This window comes from Oryctolagus cuniculus, chromosome X (genome assembly GCF_964237555.1).
Source record: "Oryctolagus cuniculus chromosome X, mOryCun1.1, whole genome shotgun sequence".
NCBI lineage: Eukaryota > Metazoa > Chordata > Mammalia > Lagomorpha > Leporidae > Oryctolagus > Oryctolagus cuniculus.
Window position 1 is genome coordinate 108,557,588 of NC_091453.1, and position 14,508 is coordinate 108,572,095.

At 38.1% G+C, this 14,508-nt stretch overlaps 1 protein-coding gene and 1 pseudogene across 50 annotated transcripts in view; one reads left to right on the forward strand and one right to left on the reverse strand.

Moving 5' to 3' along the window:
- ENOX2 (ecto-NOX disulfide-thiol exchanger 2) overlaps positions 1 to 14,508 on the reverse strand; it is a 315,538-nt gene that overhangs the window by 271,108 nt on the left and 29,922 nt on the right. The window lies entirely within an intron of this gene.
- On the forward strand, positions 7,704 to 7,794 carry LOC127485088 (U2 spliceosomal RNA; annotated as a pseudogene).

Genomic DNA, 14,508 nt, shown 5'->3' on the forward strand with positions numbered 1-14,508 from the left:
TCTGTACTGAAAGTCTTTGTGCTGCTTGTTTCCTCTGCTTGAATATCCTTCCCCCAGATAGCCACTGCCTTCTAAATGTCTCCAAATAATTGCTTAAATGTTCCTTCTCAAATGAGGTTATCCCAAGCATCCCCTATTTGAAATTGTCATCTGTATTCGACCAATGCTCTCAAGCCTCCTAAACCTGTTCTGCTTCTCTCATATCACAAACTGACTATATATGTGAATACACACACATAAATATAATCACTAACCACCTTCCAATTATGTATAAAATCACCTAAGACTGTTTGTGTGCATGTGTAATATTTGCTATTTTCTCTTTCTTAAATCCAAGCTATACAGCAAGGCTTTTTTTATACTCAAATGTATTTCTTACACTTCAAACAGAGCTTGGCACATAATAGGCACTCAATATATACTTGCTGAATAAATGTATTAGTATGAAACAGAACCTATGGGAGATAAAAAAAAAAAATGAGGATCCACCTTAGTTAAACCAGAGAAAAAAAGAATTGAGAACAAAAGTCCATTTGAAGAGAATATCCAAGGGACACAAGGAAAGCTAATCACAGCTCCCCTCTTCTTTTGATCAATATCGTAGGTACAAAGAATACAACAATGGTTTGTGTCTATAAAGCACAATTATCTATGTTTTTGCCAGGACACAATAAAATGAGCTTCCTATCACACAGTATATAGTACTGTCCCACTCTTATAACCTGAAACCTAGATACCTTGAAAACACACACACACACACACACACTCATGCACATAGAGTATTGACTCTAATAATGCTTAGGCTCAAGGAAATCTAAGGATGATCTACAAATTGTAATTATGTATATATCCTCATTCTCCTAAAACAAATAATGGAAACTTATACCTACAATGTCTAATATGAATATGCATTCAGAATGTTAAAACTAAGAAGGACTTCACAGATCACCTAATCTAAACTCTTCCTTTTTCACTAATAATTTTCCTTTCTTGAGAGAAAAGATGTCTGTCCTTCCAAATAAGGAATTAATATTTCAGAAGTATATCCCTTTTGAAATGCATGCATAAACACACTCCATTTAAATATTATACATATTTTCTCTTTCCTCAGTTTCAAATATGCATCTTATTTTATGATTATTAAAGCATTTTCTCTCTCAGCTTAATCCTTTCTTGCTCCCTGTAGACAAGGACAGGGTTGTATCTTTTATTTGGAATAAATGGGAAATGACTTTTGAATCTAAATGAATACCTATAATTTCTGGATTTAGATAGAACAACCTAGACCTCATGAAATTAATTTAGTTAAAGTTGAATTTAAAGATCTGCTGCAAGACGGCATTGTTCTGCTTCCTACTAAATTACCACTCCACCATCAAAAATGTGTGTTTTTCTAATTTCAGTTATTAAACTAAAATGTGATAGAAGTAAAGAAAAGGTAAGAGGAAATATGAACTATGAGGAAATCTATAATATTCTTCTAAAATTCATTTCTTACTGGTTTACTGCACTTTTTCTGTCTCTGCCTTCCAGTATGTGGTAAAAGTAACAATAAAGGGGCTACATTTAACTATAGTTTGCATCACGTTTCATATTAGCCTACATTAATATTAACCTACATTGAATCTCAGCATTAAAATTAAGATAAAATTGCTGTTAATATCGCTTTTCTTCTATCTTACTGGGTAAAAATTGATTCTAGGAGTCACTTTAATATAAAACTTCATCCCTTCATATTAGCCACTTTTTCTCATTTGGCTTTTTATTTTTCTCATTCTGTGTTTTAGTAAATACATCATGTCTTTTAAAATCCTGTGCATGTATGTGCATAAGACTTAGACATTTTTCTAAGTTATTTATCCTTTATAGAGGAAGACCTAACCTTTCTCTTTCATAAAATTTTATTTATTTGAAAGGCAGAGATACACACACAGAGAGACATACAGAGAGAGATCCATTGATCTTCCATCTCTTGGTCTACTTCCCAAATGCCTGCAACAGCCAGGGCAAAGGCCAGGTTGAAAACAGGAGCCAGGAGCTTCCTTTGGATCTTCCAAGTGGGTGCAGAAGCCCAAGGACTTGGGCCATCCTTCGCTGCCTTCCCAGGCCATGAGCATGGAGCTGGATTAGAAGTGAAGCAGTAGGGACTCCAATCAGTGTTCACAGCAAGTGGAGGCCTAACTTTCTATGCCACAGCACGAGCCCCCAATCTAGCTTTTCACACTTCAGGAGATAGGATGTGTTCCTGTTTTCATCATTAAAAGAGTTGACTTTAGTTCTGTATCATACCACTTTCTAGAACCTCAGTTGTGTGTTTACAAGGTAGAACAGATATCAACAGATATGTGGGATGCAGCTCCTCAGGTAATTCCCAATGATCCTCACTTCGTAGTACTCACAAACCTCTGTGCAATCTCCTGCCCTTGAATGTGGTATAGATTTATTGACTTCAAAATGATAGGATATCACTTCTGGGATTAAGTAATAAAAACAACTCTGGCTTCTGTTTTAGACACTCTTTATCATTCTCTCTTGGATCATTCTCTGGTTGGCCACTGTCATTTCATGGGGAAGCCCTGCAGAGAAGCTCGGGTAGCAAGGGAACAAGGTCTGTCAAGAACCACACCAGTCAAGCTTTCAGATGAGACTACATCCCCAGTAGATAGCTCAATTGCAGCATCATTTTGAGATATCTTGAATAAAGGTACTAGCTAACCATCTCTAGATTCCTGACCCACAACAACTGTAAGATAATAATACTTGATTTGTTAACATGTTAAATTTTAGGATGATTTGTTCAAAGAAGTTGATAACTAACACAAAAGCCACAATCAAAACATAGTTAGTGCTATGTAATTAGTTTGTGAGGGAAAATCCCTGTGGACAGCACTGTGGCACAGCAGGTTAAGCTGCTGTCTGTGGTGCCAGCATCCCATATGGGCGCTGGCTCAATTCCTGGCTCAATTCCACTTCCAATTCAGGTGCTTTCTAATGTGCCTAGGAAAGCAGTGGAAGATGGACCAAGTCCTTGGACCCCTACAGCCATGTGGAAGACCCAGAAGAAGCTCCTGTCTCCTGGCTTTGGATCAGTTCAGCTGTAGCTGTTTCGGCCATTTGGGGAATGAACCAGAGAACAGACGATCTCTCTGTCCCTCCTTCTCTCTCTCTCTCTGTGTTGTTTAAATAAATAAACATTTTTTTAAAAAAACCTATTTGTCTCTCATATCAATTATCACTACTCATGCTAAAACTGAACTAAATTACTTTAACCACCAAATTGGACACAGTCTTTTCAATATAACTAATGCTCTGATCTTTTGAAAGATGTGCAACTAAAATTTATGAACCAATACAAAAATGTTTAAAATCAAATTTCTTAATGACTAGTATTATAAATGTTTAAGATTTATTTATTTATTTGAAAGGCAGAGTTACAGAGAGGCAAAGGCAGAGAGAGAGAGAGAGAGGTCTTCCATCGGATGGTTCACTCCCCAGTTGGCTGCAACGGCCGGAGCTGCACCAATCCAAAGCCGGGAGCCAGGAGCTTTTTCTGGGTCTCCCACATGGGTGCAGGGGCCCAAGGACTTGAGCCATCTTCTACTGCTTTCCCAGACCACAGCAGAGAACTGGATCAGAAGTGGAGCAGCTGGGATTCGAACCGGCACCCATATGGGATGCTGGCACTGCAGGCAGAGGCTTTCTCCACTATGTTACAGCACCAGGCCCGTAAATGTTTAAATTCTCAGGCAGTTATTGATATTGAAGCAGGATGATGTATGCACCAGACACCACCAGCAAAAAAATACATCCTATTCAAAAGAACAGCAAATCCAAAAAGGTAAGTCTACCAGCTGTGTTTTGGTTTGTAGAGTAATGTAAATAGACATCTATCATCTACCTCCCACTGGCTGCCTCACTTGTGAGTCACCAAAGCGAAATGATCCACCCTCATCTTCACTGTGCATTTCAATAACACTGTGTTGTCTTCCAACAACAGTGCCTGATAAGCAAATAGAAAGAATCAATATATCTACTAAGGCTTGTAACTGAAGATGTTGCTCTTTAATGATTTTCCTTCACTATGTTTATAAGGTTTACACAAAACTTAGCAGCAGTAGACAAGGATATTCATTAATTTATTCATCATCAACCATATGCCAAGCACAATTCTAGGCACTTATGAAACATCTATGAGTCTGCTGTGTATCCCACTTTGCATGTTGGATCGTTCTCTCCCTTTTTTATTCTATCGGTTAGTATTTTCAGAGGATCTGGCTAAAAAGCCCATGAGAGTATTTCAGGCATGGAAAGCCATGACACTCTGTCAAAAAAAAAAAATGAAATGAGCTAAATGAAAGATCTCTGTGACAGAGATCCCAGTGGAAAGAACGGGTCATCAAAGAAGGAGGTACCTTTCTCTGAAGGGAGGAGAGAACTTCCACTTTGACTACAACCTTGTCTAAATATGATCAGAGTTGGTGAACTCAGGGGGCTTCCATAGCCTTGGCGACTCATGACAAGAGCCTAGGGTGATTACTGATGCCATAAACAAGAGTGTCAATTTGTTAAGTCAACAACAGGAGTCACTGTGCACTTACTCCTCATGTAGGATCTCTGTCCTTAATGTGCTGTACATTGTGATTTAATGCTATAACTAGTACTCAAACAGTATTTTTCACTTTGTGTTTCTATGTGGGTGCAAACTGTTGAAATCTTAATATATGCTAAACTGATCTTCTGTATATAAAGAGAATTGAAAAAGAATCTTGATGTGAATGGAAGGGGGGAGGGAGAGGGAAAGGGGAGGGTTGCGGGTGGGAGGGAAGTTATGGGGGGGGGTGTGAAGCCATTGTAATCCATAAGCTGTACTTTGGAAATTTATATTCATTAAATAAAAGTTAAAAAAAATCATTGCATAAAACATACAAAGATCACTTTAAAAGTGCTTTCAGAAACTTTACATTATATATTAAATCTCTTTGGGATCTGATATGGTTGATTTATATCTCCTTGAAATTCTGTCTTCCATTGGCTTTTGCAATCATTTTTTCTTGTAACAGTCTCCATTGATTTCTTCAACTTTTTTTTTCCAAAAAAAAAGATTTGTATTTGTTTGAAATCAGAATTACAGAGAAGGGGAGAGACTCAGATAGACAGAGATCTCCTACCCACTGGTTCACTCCCCAAATGGCTGCAATGGCCAGGATAAGCAGGCCCCAGGAGCCTGGAACTCTATATGGGTCTCTCACATGGATGAGCCACCCTCCAGCTGCTTTCCCAGGTGCATTAGCAGGAAGCTGGATCAGAAGTGGAGGAGTCGGGACTTGAACTGATACTCATCTGGGGTGCCAGCATCACAGATGGCAGCTGAACCAGCTATGCCACCACACCAGCCCCCTCTTCAGCCATCTGCATTGGCTCTTCCTAACAAAATCTAACTGCTGGGGTGAGCATTTGGAGTACTCAGTTAAGATACAACTTGGGACGTCCACATCCCATATTGGAGTGCCTGGCTGGAGTCCCAGCTCCACTTCTGATTATAGCTTCCTGCTAATGCTTACCCTGGGAAGCATCAGATAAAGTCCCAAGTACTTGCATCTCTGTCACCCATGTGGCAGACCTAATGTAGATCTGTTGTTGCTCTTTCATTTTACATCAATGGTATTACCAAACTCTCAACTAGTTTCAATATTAATCTTCCCTTTCTAATCAATCAAAACTTGTTCATAATGCTATTATAATATCTTTCTTTTATTAAGATTTTATTTATTTATTTGGGAGGTAGAGTTACAGGCAGAGAGAGGGAGAGACAGTGAGAAAGGTTTTTCATCCACTGATTCACTTCCCAAATGGCCAAAATGGCCACAGCTGAGCTGATCCAGAAGCTAGGAGCTAGGAGCTTCTTCTCAGTCTCCCACATGGGTGCAGGGGCCCAAGCACTTGGGCCATCCTCCACTGCTTTCCCAGGCCATAAGCAGCAGAGATGGATCAGAAGAAGAGCAGCTGGGACATGAACCAGTGCCCATATGGGATGCTGGCATCCCAGGCAGAGGCTCAGCCTACTGTACCACAGTGCCGGTCCCTAGATTATCTTTCACATCTATTATTTACTTTCCATTCCCATAGTTAGGTCTTCATCATTTCACAGATGGATGATTATAATATTGTTCTAATTAGTTTATAGTTTTTCAATTTCTAATCTCTCCTTCATGCTACTTCTAGATTAATTTTCATGAAATATCCCTTCATGATGTCATCAACCCAAATCATGGACCCTTTATAGATTTGTATTGCCCATAAGATCTAAAACCTTCATCCTGTCAGATAAGGCTCTCCATAATCTGGTTCTAGCCTAGTCATCCAACTAATCTCTTGTCTAATTGTTTCCTCACTGTTCCTAAAGCACATTATGCTTATCTTGGCCTCTAGGACTTTGCTCATGCTGGTCATCATGGCTATAATGCAGGTTCTTCACTCTCTTGTTCTATAAAATCCTACATATACTCAAGTCTCTATTTCTAACAAATCCTGTGCCACTTTAGTTCATACTCTTCTTTTTCTTGTTTATGCCCACTGTATAGTCAGCCACTTGGTATTATGTCAAATTTTTCTGCATTCTGCTTTTGCATCATCTCAATTAACTTACAAAACTGTAGGTTACATAATGAGTCTTGTCATTTGTTCCCCTTACCACTTTTATTTTTATTTTTAACTGCCACATAATAATTGTACAAATTTATGAGGTACATTGCGATGTTTCAAAAAATACATATTATCCTTTTCAAAATAACTAAGAGAAGTTTGGAACTTCCACCACAAAGAAACATTGATGGTTGTGGTGATGGATGTGATGCTTTTCTTAGTAGTCTACAACAGTTATAAAACTGTTTACTATTAGGGACCACTTTATACTTTTAAAAAATATTGACAAGGGGCTGTCACTGTGGTGCAGCGGGTTAAAGCCCTGGCTTGAAGTGCCCGCATCCCATATGGGCGCCGGTTCTAGTCCCGGCTGCTCCTCTTCCAATCCAGCTCTCTGCTGTGGCCTGGGAAAGCAATGGAGGATGGCCCAAGTCCTTGGGCCCCTGCACTCACGTGGGAGACCTTGAAGAAGCTCCTGGCTCCTGGCTTCAGATCGGCGCAGCTCTGGCCATTGTGGCCATCTGGGGAGTGAACCTGCAAATGGAAGACCTCTCTGTCTCTACCTCTTTCTGTAACTCTCTTTCAAATAAATAAAATAAATCTTTAAAAAAAGTATTCACAATCCCAAAAAACTTTTGGTTTTTGTAGATTATATCTACTAATATCTATTATGTTAGCAAGTATGACATTTTAAAAGTATTTACTTGCTGATTTAAATAAATCCAATACTTATTAACAGAAAAAATAACATTTTCCAAAATAAAGTAAAATCAGTGAATAGCACTGTTCTACAATTCTGTAAATATTTTTATAGAAAGCAGTTTAGTAGAAGACAGCTAGATTCTTACGTCTGCCCCTACATTGTTTACTACATGTGTTCTTCAGTTGAAGTATTTGTAAATAAGCATAACCTCATGTAAATATGCAGTTGGCAAATGGAGGGGTATTTGAACAGTCTTTTCAGATAATTGTAGATAGTCTTTGATACTACACCAAAATTTTACAATGTCAGTTTCATTTAGTGTAACAGGGAATCTGAATCCATATTAATAAACTTTAGGATCACTTCTCTACCTTTTGGTTAAGATCAAGTGTAGTATCTTCTCCTATCAGTTTAATAAACTTTAGGAGCTTTGTCATTTTAAAACCACTGGTCGGGGCCTCTGCACTGTGGAGTAGAGGGTAATGCCACCGCCTGCAGTGCCAACATCCCATATGGATGCTGGTTCGAGTCCCAGCTGCTCCACTTCCAATCCCGTTCTCTGCTATGGCCTGGGAAAGCAGTAGAAGATGGTTCAAGTCCTTTGGGCCCCTGCACCCATGTGGGAGACCTGGAAGAAGCTCCTGGCTCCTGGCTTTGGATCCACGCAGCTCCAGCCGATGCGACCAATTGGGAAGTGAACCAGCAGATGGAAGACCTCTCTTTCTCTGCCTCTCCTTCTCTCTGTAACTCTTTCAAATAAATAAATGAATAAATCTTTAAAAAAAAAAAAAAAACACTGGTCAATCTTGCACCTCAAATGGATTTTTCCCAGGCATGATTTTATAACATCATGTATTGATCACTTCATAAATATTGGTTCACTGAGTTATATAAATCATGCAAATGGTGATATATTTCATTAAGCAAGATTATAAAAATTATGTCACTAAAAGTGTGTCTATATGTTATTGGGAGGCTCTGAAGCACATGGCGGCAGATATACATGTTCTAAAATTCTAATTTCACTTGAAGATTCAAGTTTTATCATTAGCAAGAAACACTGACAGCTGTTTTCCTTAAAGTAACAGGCTCACTTTAGTTTTGAGAAAATGTCTGCCAAATACACAGTGACAAAGAATAAGCATAGTCTGTCAGTTCTTTCAAGTGAAATTGGAATTCCATGTAAAAAGCTGCTAGTTTGGTTTGCAACTCAACCATGCAAGTGCTTTATTCTGAGACACCACCATAACTCATATATCAGAAGTACTTTATGTACACCTCCCATTTTGACACATAGAATATTTTAAAATGAATGCAAGGGTCAAGGTGTAATAAAATTAATAATATTAACTGATTTTAAAATGACATTGCTAAGTGAAAATATCTTTGTTTTCTTAACTGAGAGTTTTGGTGGTAAAGAATATAATCACTAACTAGTACGGTCTGGTGCCACTCCCTTCATTCCTGGGAAGCACCAGCACTTTCACACACAATTGCCTTTGTTCCATCAGTGAAATAGTAGCATAGTGAAAAAGGCAAAAAGCATCTTAGAACTATTGTGAAAATTGTTTTGAACTCTGAGACTTTCTAGAATAATCTTAGGGAGCCCCACAGGCCCATCAACCATACTTTGAGAAGGACTGGTCTACATTATACATAAAACTCTTTCCTTCTTTAGCATATCTTTGGTCACTTCACTGATTTCTCACTGAGCTCAGTCTTGTTTTAGCATTCTAAATATATTCTATGAGTGATCTCATCCACTTAAATGGATTCAGCTATCACCTATAAACTAATGACTTCCCAAAATCTATATCTCAAGTACAGATTTATCTCCTGACCTGCAGATCTATATTTCTGATCGATAACCTTTAGATACCTAAACCTAGTATAAACAATTTATCTTTTCTTCCAAATTTGTTCACACTCCTGAATTCCTAAAATAGGCTGTTGCTACCTTTGTTCAATAACCCAATCTAGAAATCTAGGGGTCATCCTCAATTCCTTCTTCTCCCTTACTGATAAAGGGCTTAACGAAGAATGGGTATTTGTTGCAGAAGACATCCCTTGGGATGCCCAAATCCCATATTGGAGTGCCTAGTTTTGAGCTCCAGCTCCACTTCTAAGTTGAGCTTCCTGCTACTGCACACTGGGAAGAGAGCAGTGTCTCAGTCCCAGCCACTCATGTGGGAGTCCTTGATTGAATTCTGGGCTCCTGGCTATTATCTGGCTCATCCCCAGGTGTTGTAGGCATTTGGGGAATGAACCGGTGGATAGGAGGACTCTATTTCTATCTGTATTTCAAATAGTTTTTAAAGTGTTCTTAAAAACAGCATGAATTTGTGATGTAGTACAATAGGGAGTTGCAGAGTCTATGTCAAACTGAAGAATACATATTCAGTTTAAGGGAAGTCAAATTCAAACCCTATGTGGGTCACACAAAACACATTTGTTGTATTCCTACCTCTGGAGCAAAAAGTACATTTAACATACAGAAAGTACTTTAACATACAACACCTATCTAACACTTGGCACAGAACAAGAGCAGGTAGCCCTTGCTATAGAAAATAACAGACTGTACAACAACTACAGGTTCTTTTTATGCAAGAGCCAGAGGAGCAAGGTGAAGGTGGTTTTGTTCCTGCTCTCCTTTCCTATCCGCACGTCCCTGAAATCACTAGCACATCCCCCAGGCAGACAGTCCTTTACAAGCAATTCAAGCAAAAGTTGTAACTTCCACACGTTGGACAACCCCTGTCTGGGGCCTTTAAAGAGGTTTAAACCCACTTCATAATCTCTCAATAAGGTTATGCCTGTTTGGATAATTGGAACTGTCAAAATCAATAAGAAAAGTTTAAAAACAGTCATGACAAGCCACTGTGAAATGAGGAAGATTGTAAGTCACTGATTACTATGATTTTTACAGAGAAAGCTATATAGTCTTTCCTAAATTGAGCATTAAGGTATAAAAGCTCCTTATTCTCTAACACATTTAGAGTTTGAACACATGTAATCCAGCATCTTCCACTAGGCAGGGATTTAATGAACATTTTGTGAGAACATCTGTTTGTTATTTATCTTTGTCTCATTTTACACATCAGCAAATCCCTTTTTACCACCAGGATAGAATAAAAATCACCATTTCATTATACAGCGTTCATAATTTTAAACTTCAACTAGAGGGAAGAGAAGCAACTGTCAGCACTGTATTCTACCTGTCAGCACTGTATTCTACCTGATGGTACAGGAAGAAGTAGAAGAGTAAGTAAATATAGAGGAGAAATGGTTAAATATATAAATCCCCTTAACACACACTCTGCTTATGGCTACTGTGCTTACTGTTTCAGCAAGTGCTAAGAATTAAAAGCTGCTCTATCTTTCTGGAAGGGCATTCTTATTTTTCCTACTTGAGTCTACACCCACCCCCTCAAAAAAAGGTGAGTATGTTTAAATGAATTTTTATGTTCTATAAAGAAAACTTCAACAAAGAAAAAAACTAATGGGCTTACCAGGTAGAGATCTTTGAAAACCTGGGAAACAAGAGAGATAAAGAGACTGCTGCTATATTTTCTTCAGTGCTTTTATCATATTGTGTGAAGCTACTGAACAGCATTTCTATATGCTCTCACAGTCAGTAGACATTAAGAGAAGGAGCCAGTATCAAGCTCATGGGAATGGCTAGTATGATGAGCTAAGGCTAGTGCGTGTCAGAGAAAGAATGCAGCCGACTTGGGCAGAGAAACTAAAGGCATTTCTGAGCAGCATATCCATCATGGCATCCCCTGGAAAATATTGTTATGTTTTATGGTAGATAACAATATTAAGCAAAATCTTAGTTTTAATAAGTCATAGTTGCCTTTTCCTTAGATCCAAATACATTGTTTTACATGCCATGGAGAATACTCAAGTAAGGAATGAGACACAGTCCATGCCTTCAAAAACTACAATCATTTCCTTCCATTAGTAATTTATAGTACACATACATCATTAGTCATGTATAAGGGGAACAAGTTCATCACATATAAACTCGCTAAAGAACAGGAGGATATTGAACATTGGATTGGGTGGTGTAGACAATAAATGTTGCAGTTCAGAGAAGGGGAGAATCAATGTAGGCTAGCAAAAGTAGGGAAGGTTTACTGTGAGGTGTAGTATGTGAGCTGGATAAGCTGGATAGGATTTAGAAAGATGAAATTAATCTATAACATGTCCCTTCATCCGATATCAGCACTTCAGTTCTTTAACACAAAAGTATTTTGAAAGTCCATCCCCATAACCACCAAACAGTTAAAGGAAGAGATAAGGAGACACACACATACCTCCCTTATACCTTCCTTTCTAAGACACTGGGAAATAGAAACCTCAGATAGAAATTATCTTAATATTTGATTAAAGTAATTGATGTTAAAATGTTTCAGGCTTAACCTTCCCATGAGACTGTTGTGTCCTAAAAAAGATCATCAACCAACACAGAATCTCCAATTGGTACAATAATGTGAGAAAAATATTTTGAATCTGGGAGAAGTCTCACAGAGCACTGTTTTCCTCTTGGTTCATGTCAGACAGTAGTGTTCCTTCCTCACATAATCTGCTAGTGCTTTTGATAGGCTGGAATACCGTGGGGAGCGCATGCCTTTTCCTCTTGTTTGCAACAACTTCTTTACCTCATTGGGCTCCTCATAGTTGATGGATATAGTAAACTGTAAACACTGGAAACCATCTGAAAAATTGTTGTAAGTTTCTATTTTCTCCTCTTTTGTTCTATGTTGTTTTATAAGGCAAAAGCATTTGTTAAGATATAGGAAGGCAAAGAAGATTGATAAGAATAAAATTCTCATAGATAATACAGTAGTCATTTTTATTTATCTTAGTGATTCTCAACCAGGCTTGTATAATACCCACTGAATACATATCAGAATCTTCAAGAAATCTTTTGCAAACTCTGTCTCATCAATCTCAGATACTTTGATATTTCCCCAAGGTGGCATCAGCATCAGCCTACCATTAATACTTACTACCTACCTTCATAACCTCTGCATGGCAGATCATCAATGCTAATGAAAGAAATGAAGGAAGAGAAGAAAAGAATGAAGGAAGAAAGGCAGGGAGAAGTTTAAAAGAAAAAAAAGCAAGAGGCAACATACAACACCAGTTTTCTAGTTGACTAAGCTTTAAAATCCTAATTGAAAGCTCTTCATTCTTAAGGACCAGCTTTCTGTTCTCCAAACTCTAGTGAGTGGGATAAGCCATGTTTGTCATGGCCTAGAAAGCCACTAGGTAAACACTGTTCCATCTATACAACCTGGCACTTTTGGTACCAACTGAGGCTGTGGGGTGTGAAGGAATTAGAAAGGTTCTGAATAACAACTGGCTCCTTGGTAGTAAAGGGTGGGAAGAGAGAGCAAAGGCCAATAAATCAGCATCACAAGACTGGCAGCACAGGCAATCATAGCAGTCTGTGTGCATACATATGCATATGTGTGTTCAAATGTGTGTGTAGAGAGAGTCAACTAGGGAGATCATGTGGAACTGCTGCTTAACAATCCAAAAGCAAATGCAAAAACCAGAGTCAAGCAAGGGAGTGCTATACCGAGGAGAGAAAGCAAAAAAAATAAAGGACACCACCATTGTAGTGGGAGGGGCAGATTCATGTGTAACTCCAAAATTGCAACAAGCTCAGCTAAAAGGATGAAATGCCACGAAGATTATTCATAATACTCTATTACATTATCACAAGGCATTGTTGCTAGGGTTCAAAATTTAAAAAAAGACACCAAACAACACACAAACACACACACACACACACACACACCCCTGTAAACATAAGCACATATCTGCACACAGGATTAAAACAAACATGCAGAGAAACTCACCCACAGCCAACTACCACCCAGGCAGACACTGATACCAAAACATGTGCACAAAAACACACACATGCATATTAACTCCAGGATAGGACTGAGTGAAAGAAACCATCTTTGACTTAGCTAATTTTCTCCTTCAGTTTGGTTGTTCTTGGTGTCTTCACTTAGGTATGAATAATCCCTGTCATGAACAGGACAACTTCATTTTGGTTCTTATATGACATACTTATACCAAGGGGATTATAGTCACTTAGAAAACAAAAAGGTAGTTACCAAAAGTACATAGTGGTGTCTCTGAAGGGGTTCAGAGAAACTGTACAAAGCCACTCCTCATAGGATTATATTTTAAGTGAAGTGTGCATACACTTTTAAAAGGCATCATTAAAAAGGCTTTTTTTAAAAAAATTAGTTCCTGTCTATAGATTCAATGTAATCCATTTCAAAATCCAAATTGGCTTTTTCTTGCAGATATTGACAGGTTGTGACATTCAGATACAGATGCAAGAAACCAAGAATAGCTAAAAGAACAAGGTTAGAGGACACTAATATCCCAATTTCAAAAATTACTACAAAGCTACAGTAATCAAGATGGTGAAGGGCAGGTATAGAGATCACAGGAACAGAATAGAATACTCCAAAGTAAACCCTTACATTTACCTTCAACTGACTTTCAGCAAGGGTTCCAAGACCATGAAATAGGGAAAGAACAGTCTTTTCGGCATATGGTATGGGGACAACTGGATACCCACAGGAATAACAGGATACTTAACCTTATATCATATACAATTGTAGAACAAAACTTAGGAGTAAATCTTAATGACCTTGAGTTAGGCAATGGTTTCTAATATGTGATATCAAATCACAAACAACAAAGAAAAAATAGATGAGGCTTCAAAAAAATTAGAAATGTTTGTGCTACAAATTGATACCATCATGAAAATCAAAAGACAACCAACAAAGTTGTAGTAAGCATTTACAAAACCACAATGAAATACAATTTTATGCGCATTATTATGGCTGAAATAAGAAGACAGCCTGTTAAGTTGACAAGACTGTGGAGAAACTGAAATCCTTACTGCTGATGGGATTGTAAACTTGTGTAGCCTCTTTGGAAAACAATTATGGCACCTCCTCAAAAAGTTAAACATAGAGTTACAATATGATCCATGTATATACTCCCAGGTATAGGCCCAAGATAAATGAACACAGATGGCCACACAAAAACTTAAACATGAATGTTCATGGTAGCATAATTCATAATAGTCAAAAATTGAAAACAACCCAAATGTTCATCAACTG